Source organism: Schistocerca gregaria, chromosome X (assembly GCF_023897955.1).
Source record: "Schistocerca gregaria isolate iqSchGreg1 chromosome X, iqSchGreg1.2, whole genome shotgun sequence".
In the NCBI taxonomy this organism is placed as follows: Eukaryota; Metazoa; Arthropoda; class Insecta; order Orthoptera; family Acrididae; genus Schistocerca; species Schistocerca gregaria.
Genome location: NC_064931.1, coordinates 80,451,085 through 80,463,447, shown reverse-complemented (window position 1 = coordinate 80,463,447; position 12,363 = coordinate 80,451,085).

The following is a 12,363-nucleotide window of genomic DNA, read 5'->3' as shown; positions in this document are numbered from 1 at the left end:
TATAGACGCTTCGCCTTTTTGTGACGACTACAGGAAATATACAAGGAACCGTTTCATTGTTAGTAATATATACATTATTAGGAAATTATACGAACTATACTACAGGAATTGTTATAAAATATTTGAGTAGCACAGATCCTAAGGCCGCTAACTGCATGATAAGCGAAACTGAGATAATAGCGAAAAACTCGCCCCATCAAACTATTTTAAAGACTTCATTTCGTTTTAAAATTTTGTAAAAAGTTAGTTAATTCTCGGTATTAATGACTGAAATCTGCTATTATGTTTTATACGTTAAAATATTAAGTGAAATATTGACTTATCGCTTAGCATCAGAGTTATGTAATTAGCAGGTTTTGCAAACGTATTGATCCAGTTACGAAACAAACATTCCTTTGCAAAACCCGCTATTCGGTGATATGTTAGAAGTGATAGAAGGATGGAATTACGAACGTAAACAAAATACGTTTTACTTCGAACAGAAGTCAGAAAATTCTATAAAATTGGCATATAAAAATACGGAGATGGCATTATTTTGCCATGAAAAACTGAATTATTCAACAACATTAAGAGAGCAGAAATGAATGCTCATCATAAGGTTTCTTTAAAAAAAAATGGACCATTTAAATTTCGACATCACAAGATATTGTAGAAAATAACATAAGCTCCAAACTGCAACTTAGTAAAACATTGATAAATTTTTAAGAAATGGTAAAATTGACGGAAAGTTGTATCTTGGTTAAAACAGCGACAAAAGATTCTAGAAAATGAAACTGGCTGAAAATTGCTTTTAAATGACATCGATCTCAACACTGCCCCCAACTCAAAATCGCTTGCCGGCCGCGGTGGCCGAGCGGTTCTAGAAGCTTCAGTCGGGAACAGCGCGACTGCTACGGTCGCAGGTTCGAATCTGTGTGTGATGTCCTTAGGTTAGTTCGGTTTAAGTAGTTCTAAGCTTTAGGGGACTGATGACTTCAGATGTTAAGTCCCATAGTGCTCAGAGCCATTTGAACCATTTTTTTTTTTTTCAATATCGCTTCCGGCTTCTGAGGGTTCGCAGTGGCAAGAGCGACTCTAGGAGTGCCCTCCTGCTCGTCTGACACCTCGGTGTAGAAATTGAGTTTCTCGTTAGTCGCCCAGTCTGCACCAAAGTGGAGCTTCGAAAGCTTTTTGACGTCTCCGATTTTGGCTTCTGTAAGTTTACACCTGATGTTATTGCTGATGGTCCGTTTGCATTGCTGACATTTATTCCCCTCTTTAGGATGCTCTTCCCCCCTCCAGCTTCAAAATCGCAGAAGGGCTCTCTACGAACTAGACAAATCTTTCTGTTTTCGTTTTTCGTGAATATAATGTTTTCGGTTTCTTGAATATGGAAATGCCAGTTAGCAGTCACTCTCACTAAACCTTCCGCATGTCATAAAAAGTAGTGTCAACAGAGTTTTCATTGTCTAATACCGCTTTAATAGTACTTTTCATGTTGTTATCTTTCTGTTTTGCAATCATTTCTTTTCCACTGAGCAGGACGCCGTTTCCTTTTCAGCAAGGGACTGTCGTCCTCGGTAGTAGTATGTGGGTCACTTGGGACCACCCCTCTTCTAGGGTTAAATTCAACCATAACTTTAATTAACTTTTAAGGTCCCATTTAGCCTTAAAAAATTATTTTACTTATCTGTTGGATAATCGTGTTTAAGGTTAAATCTTACATTAAACGCATTTTATTTTTACATCTTATTTAAGATTTTAACCAACCATACCCTGTGCAATGAGGTTTCTAAAAGTAAATCTTCTTTAAGGTGAAAACTAACCATAAAAATTTCTGGAGAATTGTGAAACAATTCATGGTTCAAAGTAACCTTAAAACGTAATCTAAAGTTATCATTAAGATCAACCATAAAAAATTCACAAAGTTTTCTTGAAAAATATGAGTAAAATATGGTTCAAAGTCATCATAAAAAACATTCAAAAATGTTGAGAAAGAGTGTGGCTAATCTTAATCTTAAACAAGATTTAAATGTGTGGTGAGAACCATCCATTCTATTTAAATAAATAATTTCACAAATGTGAAATAAAATGTGGTACAAATAATGGTTAATCTTAACCTTAAAATGTAATCGAAGATTTTTTCAAAACTTATTCCTACACCAAACCAACCATCTTCTAGGCTCCTATTAACCTTAAAAATTATTTTACTTACCTGTAGGATACGCTCCAAGTCAACCTTAATACAATTATTTATCTTATGGTATAAGGGTACCATTAACTTAATTATCAGTCTAGATATATTTTATGGTTAACATCAACCATAATATTATTTCAAAATAATTTTTGACATTATTTCACACATCCTTATTTTATAGTTAAAATCAACCTTAACTTATATTTACTTTTAAAGTTCTAATTAACCTTAAAAATAATTTCATAGCACACCGGTAGACCAACCTCTTTTACAACTACTACAAACCTCTCCTACCCATGTATTGTTCTCTTTGTCTCCATTACAATTCTCGTTCTTTACTTTTCCATTCTTTTTTTCTTTGGGTGTAACCATCAATTGTTCTGTTTAACGCCGCTATACGAACATCTTTCTCTTGTAGTAACATTTTTTGATATCTACTTTTAATCACAAGTTTTTTATTTTTAGTCATAATTTTATCCATCTTTAGTATCAACTTCTCCACTTGACTTTGTAATTCATCAAAGTCTTTTAAACAACATCGTGGTGATAAATCACTATAAACACACTCTAAGATCTTAAATTCTAATTCCTCTAGGGCTACTTGGACACGGCATACTAGATCAATACTACTATTATGCGAGGGCTCCATATTTATTATTTATTTTAATTTATATTAAAAAATCAATTCTAAATTTTTGCAAAACTCCAACTCTGTGGAGAAACACCTAACCGCATTAAGTTTTAATGGCTTGTGAACCATTAAAATTAAAACATCTCAGTAATTAAGCTATGCTTAATTAAAAGTTTTCAGTAATTAGTCCATGCTTAAGATCATAAGTCAAGTTTCTTTTACCATACATAATTATGTATGCTAAAGTGTTGTCAGGAATAGGCACATTAAAAGTAGCTGACAATTTCATGGCAGTTTTTTGTGCAGTGACAACATTCTTTCTCCTACTCATATTGATTACGTAAATAGGGTACGAGTTAATGAAACTGTATGCACTAATTTTATGGTCATCTTTCAATTCAGTTATTCTCTTAAAGTCTGCAAATGCATTGTATGCCTTCAAACAAGTACCCGGAGGGTCAATGTTCCACAGTTCTTCAGGAAATATCTCATTTCTACCATTCTTTAGATAAATGTTTTGGAGATGAACGTGATCATACACTGATGAATCAGCATCTTGGTTTCCTTTCCTGTTGGTCTGAAACACCACAAACACAAAGTAAGGCATGTCAAACTCCATAGAGTTGTAGTAATTCGTTATATCTAGCTCAAAGTTTCTCTTACCACTAATTCCTGCTATTTCCTGCGTCTGAAGATCAAAAAATGAAATCGGAATCTTAGGGTCCTTTAGCATCTTTTCTCTTAGCTCTAGTTCATAGTTAGGCTCATACTTAACAATGGGTACTCTAATCTCTAAACTGGTAATGGTTACTTTACCCAACTCTGGTCGAGAGCCTTCAATATCTACACCACTATTATTTTTTGAAAACCATCTAAACAAGGCATCGCCAGCGTTTGCGCTTCCCACAAAAGTTACTGTTAGGTCTCCTTCCCACATGATTTCTTTGTAATCTTTAAAAAATCCACCCAACATTTTTAACGGATACAGTACCTCGTTTTCCTTTTTTCGTAACTTACCATTGTTAATGAAATTACCCTCGAATCTAATGTCATCGTCGAGAGAAGAAGTAAGGTGGTATAAAACCGTCGACGAAATGCTTGGATGCTCTAACCTGTAGATTATGTGACCTCTTTTCTTAACAATTACTGCACTCCATAACTGTGTTGGAAAGTTGTCAACGAGTTTAACATTCGATTTACCTTCGTAAGAAGTGTAATCTGATCCATTTGCGTGAGTAACATTATAGGTCATATACAAGTAAGCATTGTTGTCAAACCAACCATCACCAACTTTGATGTCTATTTCTACATCTTTGTTCGGTAGGTTTAAATTATTCCTAGTCTTCTCATTTACTGGAAAAGACTGCCACTGATAACTTTCTATTTTATTCATTTTATTTACTGCAAGATTTTAATTAAAACATTTCTAAAAGAACTGTTACCGACGCTCCTCCAAAATCTATCGCAGCATCATTTTCATCCGTTACACTTACTTCCAGGTTTTGAACTTTATCGTGCACAGGGAAAAATAATGGATAACACGGTTCGTATATAATTGGACTGCCAAACTGTAAGTGACCACACATTTCCAACTTGGGTTTAAAACAAGCAATAATATTTGTCTCTCGATGAAAGTGGTCAGAATCCTTTACAAACATACCATCAGCTAAGTTAAAATGCACTTTAATTTTTTCAAAAGGGATTATTTTCGGTAGCTCATTTGCTACAACTTTTGTTGCAGGTTCCACAATTTCGTCTCTAAAACCTAGCATCCTCCCAATACTACATTCCTTATTAAAATACAGCTTAAAGTCTCAGCTTTCTATCTCAACTCTATTTAGGATTTCGTTAGCCTTAATCTTTATATTACTAGCATTGAAAGGTTCCTGGCTCTGAATACACCTCTCTAAATTGTCTAGACTGTACTGTCCTGATGGAATATTTAAAGTATTAACCACACCATCTTTCTCATAGTGTAATCTGTTATTATCCTTTGTGACATTTGGAGTTAAGAATGTTGAATAAAATCCGACCAAACCAACCTTTGTATACATGTTTCTTATTGGTACATTTAGCCTCTTTTTTAAGTTTGAGGATGTACCACTAATTTCAAAAATTCTATTCATTTATTAATTAAGTAATAAGTAGTAAATAAAAAAGTAAAATGACTGATTGGGATCCAAAGATCAGAATTCGAGAAAAACGAATCAAAAGCAGACATGGGAAGTTATTACCTAGTTCAATTCGTTGCGCCATCGTTGGACCAAGTGGATGTGGTAAAACAACTTTAATGGTTGATAATTACCTTCTGTGCTCTGGATGGCTTAACTGGAACACCATTAAACACTTGTACATCTACTCGAAAAGCTTAGAACAGTTTAAGTACAAACATCTTATGGAAAAATGTGAAAGAATTGAAAATGAACACAATGAGAAGGTAGCTACATTTGTTAGTAACTGTGATGACATTATACCATTAGACGAATGTGAAGAGTGCTCCGTTGTAGTGTTTGACGACTTTATATCAGAAAACCAAGATATTGTAAGAGAATACTTTACCAGAGGAAGACATAAGAACATTGACTGTTTCTACTTAGCGCAAACGTATTCTAAAATACCCAAGCAGTTGGTGAGAGACAACCTAAACTTTTTGAACATATTTAGACAAGATGACATTAATTTGAAACACATCTACGACGAATTTGTAGGTGGAGACTTTAAATGGAATGACTTTAGAGAGCTTTGCAGTAAGGTGTGGAATGAGGACTTTGGATTCATAACTGTTGACATGACTCGAAAGCTGTATGACGGTAGGTACCGTAATAAAATTAAAACTTTTATAAGATTTTAATGGTTTTTTAACCATTAAAATACCACATTTTTTCTGTTTACCCAACTATTGTGTGAGCTATCAAAACCTAGCCACTTAACAAATACTTTGTCACCCTTTTTTCTTAAAACTTTTTCTACAAGATACACATCTGGATACTTTGTCTTTTGTAACTCCTGTTCGTAAAAACTTCCTTTAATTTCTTCTTCACTTGTATCTTTTAACTTGTATGTAGTCGGACTTGTGTCATTGATCTGAGTCACTTCAAATATTTCTGTCGACCAATTAGCAGTATAACCTTTTTCGAACAAGCCTTTAAGTTTACTTATCCTAACTTTGTCACCTATCTTGAACTTGGGTGCATCTGTTTTGAGTTCCGCTGTAAAAGCGGCCTTCACCACCTTTTTTGCATTCTTTTCGTTTACGTCTACTGGTTTCATCCCTATTGTCCTGTGTTTCCTGTTGTTGTAATCATACACCAGTTTTGGAAGTAGCTCAACCCATTTTTGATTGCCCTGGAGTGCAAATTGTTTCCACATTTTTTCCTTTAAAGTCCTGTTGAACCTTTCAACTACTGAAGCCTTAAGTTCTGTAAACGTAGAGTAATGATTTACACCTTCAATCTTCATGAGCTCTTTAAAGTGTTTATTGTAGAATTCTTTGCCATTATCTGTTTGTAAGTGTTTCGGCGTCCTTTCTTGTAGTATACCTTTAAAAGCGTTGGTAATACTTTCACCTGATTTATCTTTAACAGGAATAGCCCAAGCATACTTTGAAAAGACGTCTATTACAGTCAGTAAATACTTCATACCCTTGTTGAATTTTGATATACCTTTAAGGTGACCAGAATCCATCTCAACCAAGTCAGCCTGCCACAAATCATCTATACCATAGGATGTAACAGGTTTTCTTGGAAAATTCTTTCTCATTGGCTTGTGAAGCTCTTGTATAATTTCTTCACGAATACTTTTACTTGTCGGAGACATTACTTTATTTTTATAAACTTACTTTTCTTGGTATTACACACCCCACAATAGCCCTCAATCCTATGACGACCGTTTTTCGTGGCAACAGTGTGAGGCTGAAGTGTAGTAGTAAATCTCTTGCACCTTAGGCACCAAATATGTTTCTGTTCTATCATTTATTTAATTGAAAATTAATGATCAAGATTCTAAGCCCTCATCGATAGCATCAGTAATTGATGCAAGTTCACCAAATAGTAAGAGTTTTACGTCCACAGGGACTGTCTTCGCCGACTCTTTTAGTCTTACGGTTAGGAAATTTCCTTTATGAATTAATATTGGTTTATGCTTATTCTCAATTACGTGTACTTTGTCATACATACTTACTACAACATCAAAATCATTAAATGTTAAATCTTTGTTTATATCTTTTCCAATGACAATAACTTTCTTCAGTACAAAATCATACTCGAAGGTGTACGTTTGTTGTTCTAATCCAGTCATAAAAGTGAATTGAACTGTTTGTTTATCACATATTTTGTTCAGGCCTTGTTCAGTTTTGTTGATGTATTGAGATAAATCACCTTTTGTATAATAATCTGAGAAAACTTTTTCTAGGTCCTTTTTACTGTAATAATGGTCGAGGTTGGTTTTACTTACATAATTATTAAGGGTTGTTAGTATACTTGTGTATTTGGCGTTAGCAACATCATTAACAGCATCGAGCTGGCTTTTAGTGACTGCATCATATCCACCTACGGCATCTGCTACGTTTACAATGCGCCTTCCTTTCAATGATACCCAGTTCTTTGAAAATGAGAAATACTTCTTAATATTAAGTTTACTGATACTAGATTCTAGTCCGTTTATGACGTCTCTGACATCGTCTAGTTGTTCAGTACCTTTCTTTATCTTGTTTCCGAAAATATCCATTTATTGTATCAAGAATTTTAATAAAACTCCATCCATCTGTAAATAGCTTCAGTACCATCACACACAAATGACCGCATATAAACTGATCGAAATTCTGAATTCTTTCTGAGTTGTAAAACAGATTGTCAGGACCCAGGTATTTCACTAAAGTTTGTGGTATACTACCACCGAATGAGTCAAAAACGTATTTTTCATTACCCTTCTTGTAATAGCATATCCAGTGAGTACCAATGTGATCAGATGTATCCAAGTTAACTACCCCTGATTCGATTTCTTTAGGTTCTAACGGTAGGTCGTCGGCCATGAATACACCTCTAAAATTTTTGATTTTTAAAGACTTTGCTAACCTCTCGATATCATAGTTGCTCAACGGGTGATCATATTTTTGCACAATTTTTTCGACTTTTTTTCGACTTTTTTCTTTAAAAAAATACCATATCCCGCTTTCTTTTTCATTTCAAGATTATGCCTCTTTTGCTCCGCTAACTCTGCGTCTTCCTTTTGCTTCTTGTGCACAGCACTTCTTATTGCCGCAGCACCACCAGCTAAAGACCCGATTGCTCCCAACGCTGCAAGTATCAGTGGTAGAAATCCACCTTCGTGCTTATTCAATCCAGAACCTTCTTTCAATCTCTTAGAGTTTAGGTACTCGAGTATCTTCTTCACAACAGGTATAGAAAATGTTATCAATAAGCTACCACCTTTTTTAAGTTTATTAGCTTTCTGTTTCATTTGAGTCTCTGTAAGATAAGAATCTAGAAAGCCATGATTTTTCAGGTCGTCATTGGACAGTTTTATTTTAATAGATTTCGCTCTCGGATTCCCACTTGAGGGAATGTTATAGTCAATACTAAATCCTCTCATTTATTATTTCAATTAAATTAAAAATTTTAGTGCTACACTCGTATTAAATTTTAATGGGTTGTGACCCATTAAAATTACACCTCTTCATTCACATTCACAATACCCATCCATTATCATCTAAGCCTAGACCTAGCTTCCTTTTCCCAAACATTATTCCTGCTACAGCTGTTGAAGCTAATCTTTCTCCTAGGGAAGCATCTTTACTGAAAATCCTTTCCTTTGCCGCTTTCTGAAGTTCTTTATCAGCTTGGTGTCTTTGTTCCAAATCTTTATGGTCTCTGTAGGCTATATCATGCCTTTTACACGCTTCATCTAGAGGATTAACTCCTGCATCACCTCTAGCTAATCTTTCTTCTAGTTTGGTACCCGGGCCGCAGTAATTGTATCCAGGTAAATGCATTTCAACAGGAAGATTATTAATTAACGTGTTCACTAAGCCCTTTCCATAACTTTCTGCCTTCCAGAATGTATGAGGGAGATTGTTTAGAAATCTAATTAGGTAAGGTATCCCCTTTGGATTATTTACTATGAAGTCATTAAATTTACTCGTAAGCATCTTGGTTATTCCAACCTTCTCATTGTGGAAGTTATTATTTCCCGCATTCTCTTCACCATGAATAACCATCAGCCTATCAATTAAATCTCTGACGTCATTCATCCACACGTACTCGACTGGTTTGTCTGTATACCTCTTTACAAAGCCCATACCACCCTTTGTGTTTGGTGAGTTACCACGTTCTTTCTTGAGTGACTGCCATATTGGTTTAATGATGTTGTTGTATTTTTCGCTGCTGCTTGACTTGGGTTTATTCCCCTTTGGATCATTGTTCTGATATATCGCATTGGTAACCTTCAGCATAGTTGTATAGGTATCAAGGTCGTCAGATGTGTACTCTTCAGGTGATACGGTTTTCTGAGTCAGAAGCTTCATAAACCCATTTGTGGCTTTAAAGGAGTTACCCTTCACCATAATATTATCGTTGTTGAATGTTACTTCGGAGTCACCCATGTAATGTCTTCCATTGTCAAAACGGAGACAAAAATTGTGTCACCTAGAGCGCCTAAGTATTTTGAAACTTTTGGGCCCAGGTAAGTTGTTGAGTAGTCTGAAACAGCCTTCATCTTCTGCCGTTCCTTGTCTTCAATTTGTTCCAACATAGGCTCCAACCTCTTACGTGTCTTTGGTGTGATGGGGTCATCAACAAATAAGCTTCTCTCAAACGATGTTACCTCAGGAGTAGGTGGTATAGGGAACATATCGTCAAACCCCCCATCGTAAGGTAGTAGCTGCTTTTCAATCTCACGATTTTTTTCTATAGCGTCAATCACTTCTTTCCCTATCGCATCTAATTTGTCAATTACTGGTTGGTCCTCCTTTTCGTATTTTTCGTATTCGGTTATAGGCTTAATTTTCCATTCTTTAAATTGGTCTTTGATTTGTTCAAATTTCTTTCTGTTCTTTTTTGCTTGCTTAACAAGCTTTTCATCATATTTTGCAAACATTTATTTAAGGAAAAATAATAAAATTATTCGTTGGGACGTTGACATTGGGACGTTGGGACGTTGACGTTGAGACGTTGACGTTGAGACGTTGACGTTGGGACGTTGGGACGTTGACGTTGGGACGTTGGGACGTTGACGTTGGGACGTTGACGTTGAGACGTTGACGTTGGGACGTTGGGACGTTGACATTGGGACGTTGGGACGTTGACGTTGAGACGTTGACGTTGAGACGTTGACGTTGGGACGTTTGGATGTTGACGTTGAGACGTTGACGTTGACGTTGGGACGTTGGGACGTTGAGACGTTTTACGATGTAGATAGTTAGTATAGATTTTAATCTCTTTAAAGAGATTAAAAACCATTAAAATCAATTTAAAAGAACTCAATATCGTGTACCTTCTTGTCGTTGTTTGTTTCTTTGACACCATTGTATAACATCTTTAATCCAACCAAAGTATTGCAATCATCCCAGCTTAATAATTTGGTGTATCTATCGGGTAATATAATCTTGTATTCACTGTCGAGTTGTAGACAAAACTTTTGGCCATATTTTGTACTTATATTCTCAGCATTTGTAATGGTATAAGTGTGTCCCTTTTCTAACTCATTCAGCTTCGTAAACGTTTTGTTGGCGCTGTTAAGTTTCAATAGCAGTTGATTTCGTTCCATTTATTTACTGCAATATTTAAAAAAAAATTTCTCGTTAGGGTTTTAATGTTTCTAGCTGAGTCACAGTATCTTTTAAGCTCTTCACTAGTGCTGTAAATGAAGATGATTTCTTGGGACAGTTTATACCAAATAAAGAAAGATCGAATTTACCTGCTCTTACTAGTACGTTTGAGAATTCATTGTATTCACGTAATATACCATCCTTGAAGAAGTAGAGCAAACCGTTTGTGTATCTAAAAACAGAGTCTAAGGCTGAAGGCACCCCCGGGAAGCTTTTACTGATCACTCCATAAGCCTTTGCTCTAAAACTACATTCATCTATTTCTGCAAAGTATACATCGTCATAGAAAATAAAGGTTCTGCCAGAGTAAGTGTTCACAGCTCCATGTACAACAGAATTTTGTCGCAACCCTATATCAGATACTCTTTTTGGGTAACCAGGTTGTAACGTTAAACTCGGTATCTGAACCATGTATATCATGTTATTAATGATAAGAACGACTTCACCTGATGGTCTCTGGTAAACAGCAGATACATTTTCGAATTGTTGAGGTAGAAACGTTAACCAGTCTGTGATTAGTTGCGGTTTTGAAAGCTCGTCATTACTATTAAGAGCAGTCATCCAAACCCACGTTCCATAAAAAATGTATAGAAACTCATTCACAATTACGGAACTTCCAAACTGCTTCAGTGTGCACAGTTCAGGCTCTTTTTTGGGTACTGCTTCAGGCGAGGGTGAAGCCGGAGTAGAAGTAGGGCGCTGTTCCGTATCGCTAGAAGCACGTTTCCCATATAAACTTTGAATACCACGTATATCATCTTCAGATAGGCTCAGGATAGTGTTATTGTAAAATGCGTACATCACCGATTCAGAGAAATCTGAATGTGCCATACCCAACGTGTGACCAATCTCGTGAACTAGAACAACAAACAGGTTTGTCTGTGAAGAAGGTGTGTTACCGTCCATTTCCATGTACCAATATTCATCCTGATCAACGTGGATTTCAATGGGGTCGTTGTACAAATTAGGAAAATCTGCATGAGCTAGCACGCTTCCTCTACCATCAAAACTTCGTTGACAGAACTGTAGGGCTGAGTTTTGACGTCGGTGTGCTCCCCTCTTAGTCGAAATGATAATATCAGGACTTTGGTTGCTGTTCTCAAAAGTAAGATCTGTGTGTTCTTGCCACATTTTAAATGCAGATTGTGCCACCTGTAACATTTCTCTAGTTGCGAGATAGTAATGCCATTTTATATTCTTCTTATTCCACTTGTAGATGTGTGTAGTAAAGCTTAAAACGTTATCTTCCACGCCACACCTCGGGTTCTTCATTAATTGTAAAGTTTCATCAGTCAGCTCACCATTAGCCACGAGATGATATTTCTGTTGGAATAACGTAAGTGCATCTTTGTACGCTTCTTCACTCAGTTGAGAAAGTTGATCTTCTTGATAGTCCAAGTACCCAAAGCTGTGCAAATATTTTACTGCTGCTTCATCGTGAGCAGATACAAATGATAATATTGAAAGTAGAATTATTCTGTTCATTTATTTGAATAGAAATAATAAAAATGATTTTAAAAAGAAAATAAATAATTAAATAAATGAAATCAGGGGTAGTATTTAAGTATTTTTGACACTCTGCCTATGTAAGAGAGATCTACCCACAGTACCTGTGTAACACTGGTATCAAAAAACTTGTTTTACAAGAGTTGCGTTTACTCCAGCTATATCTAAAGCTTGCTCAAATCTTTGTTCTTCAGTACCAAGATGATCTGTATACACCACTTTAGTAGC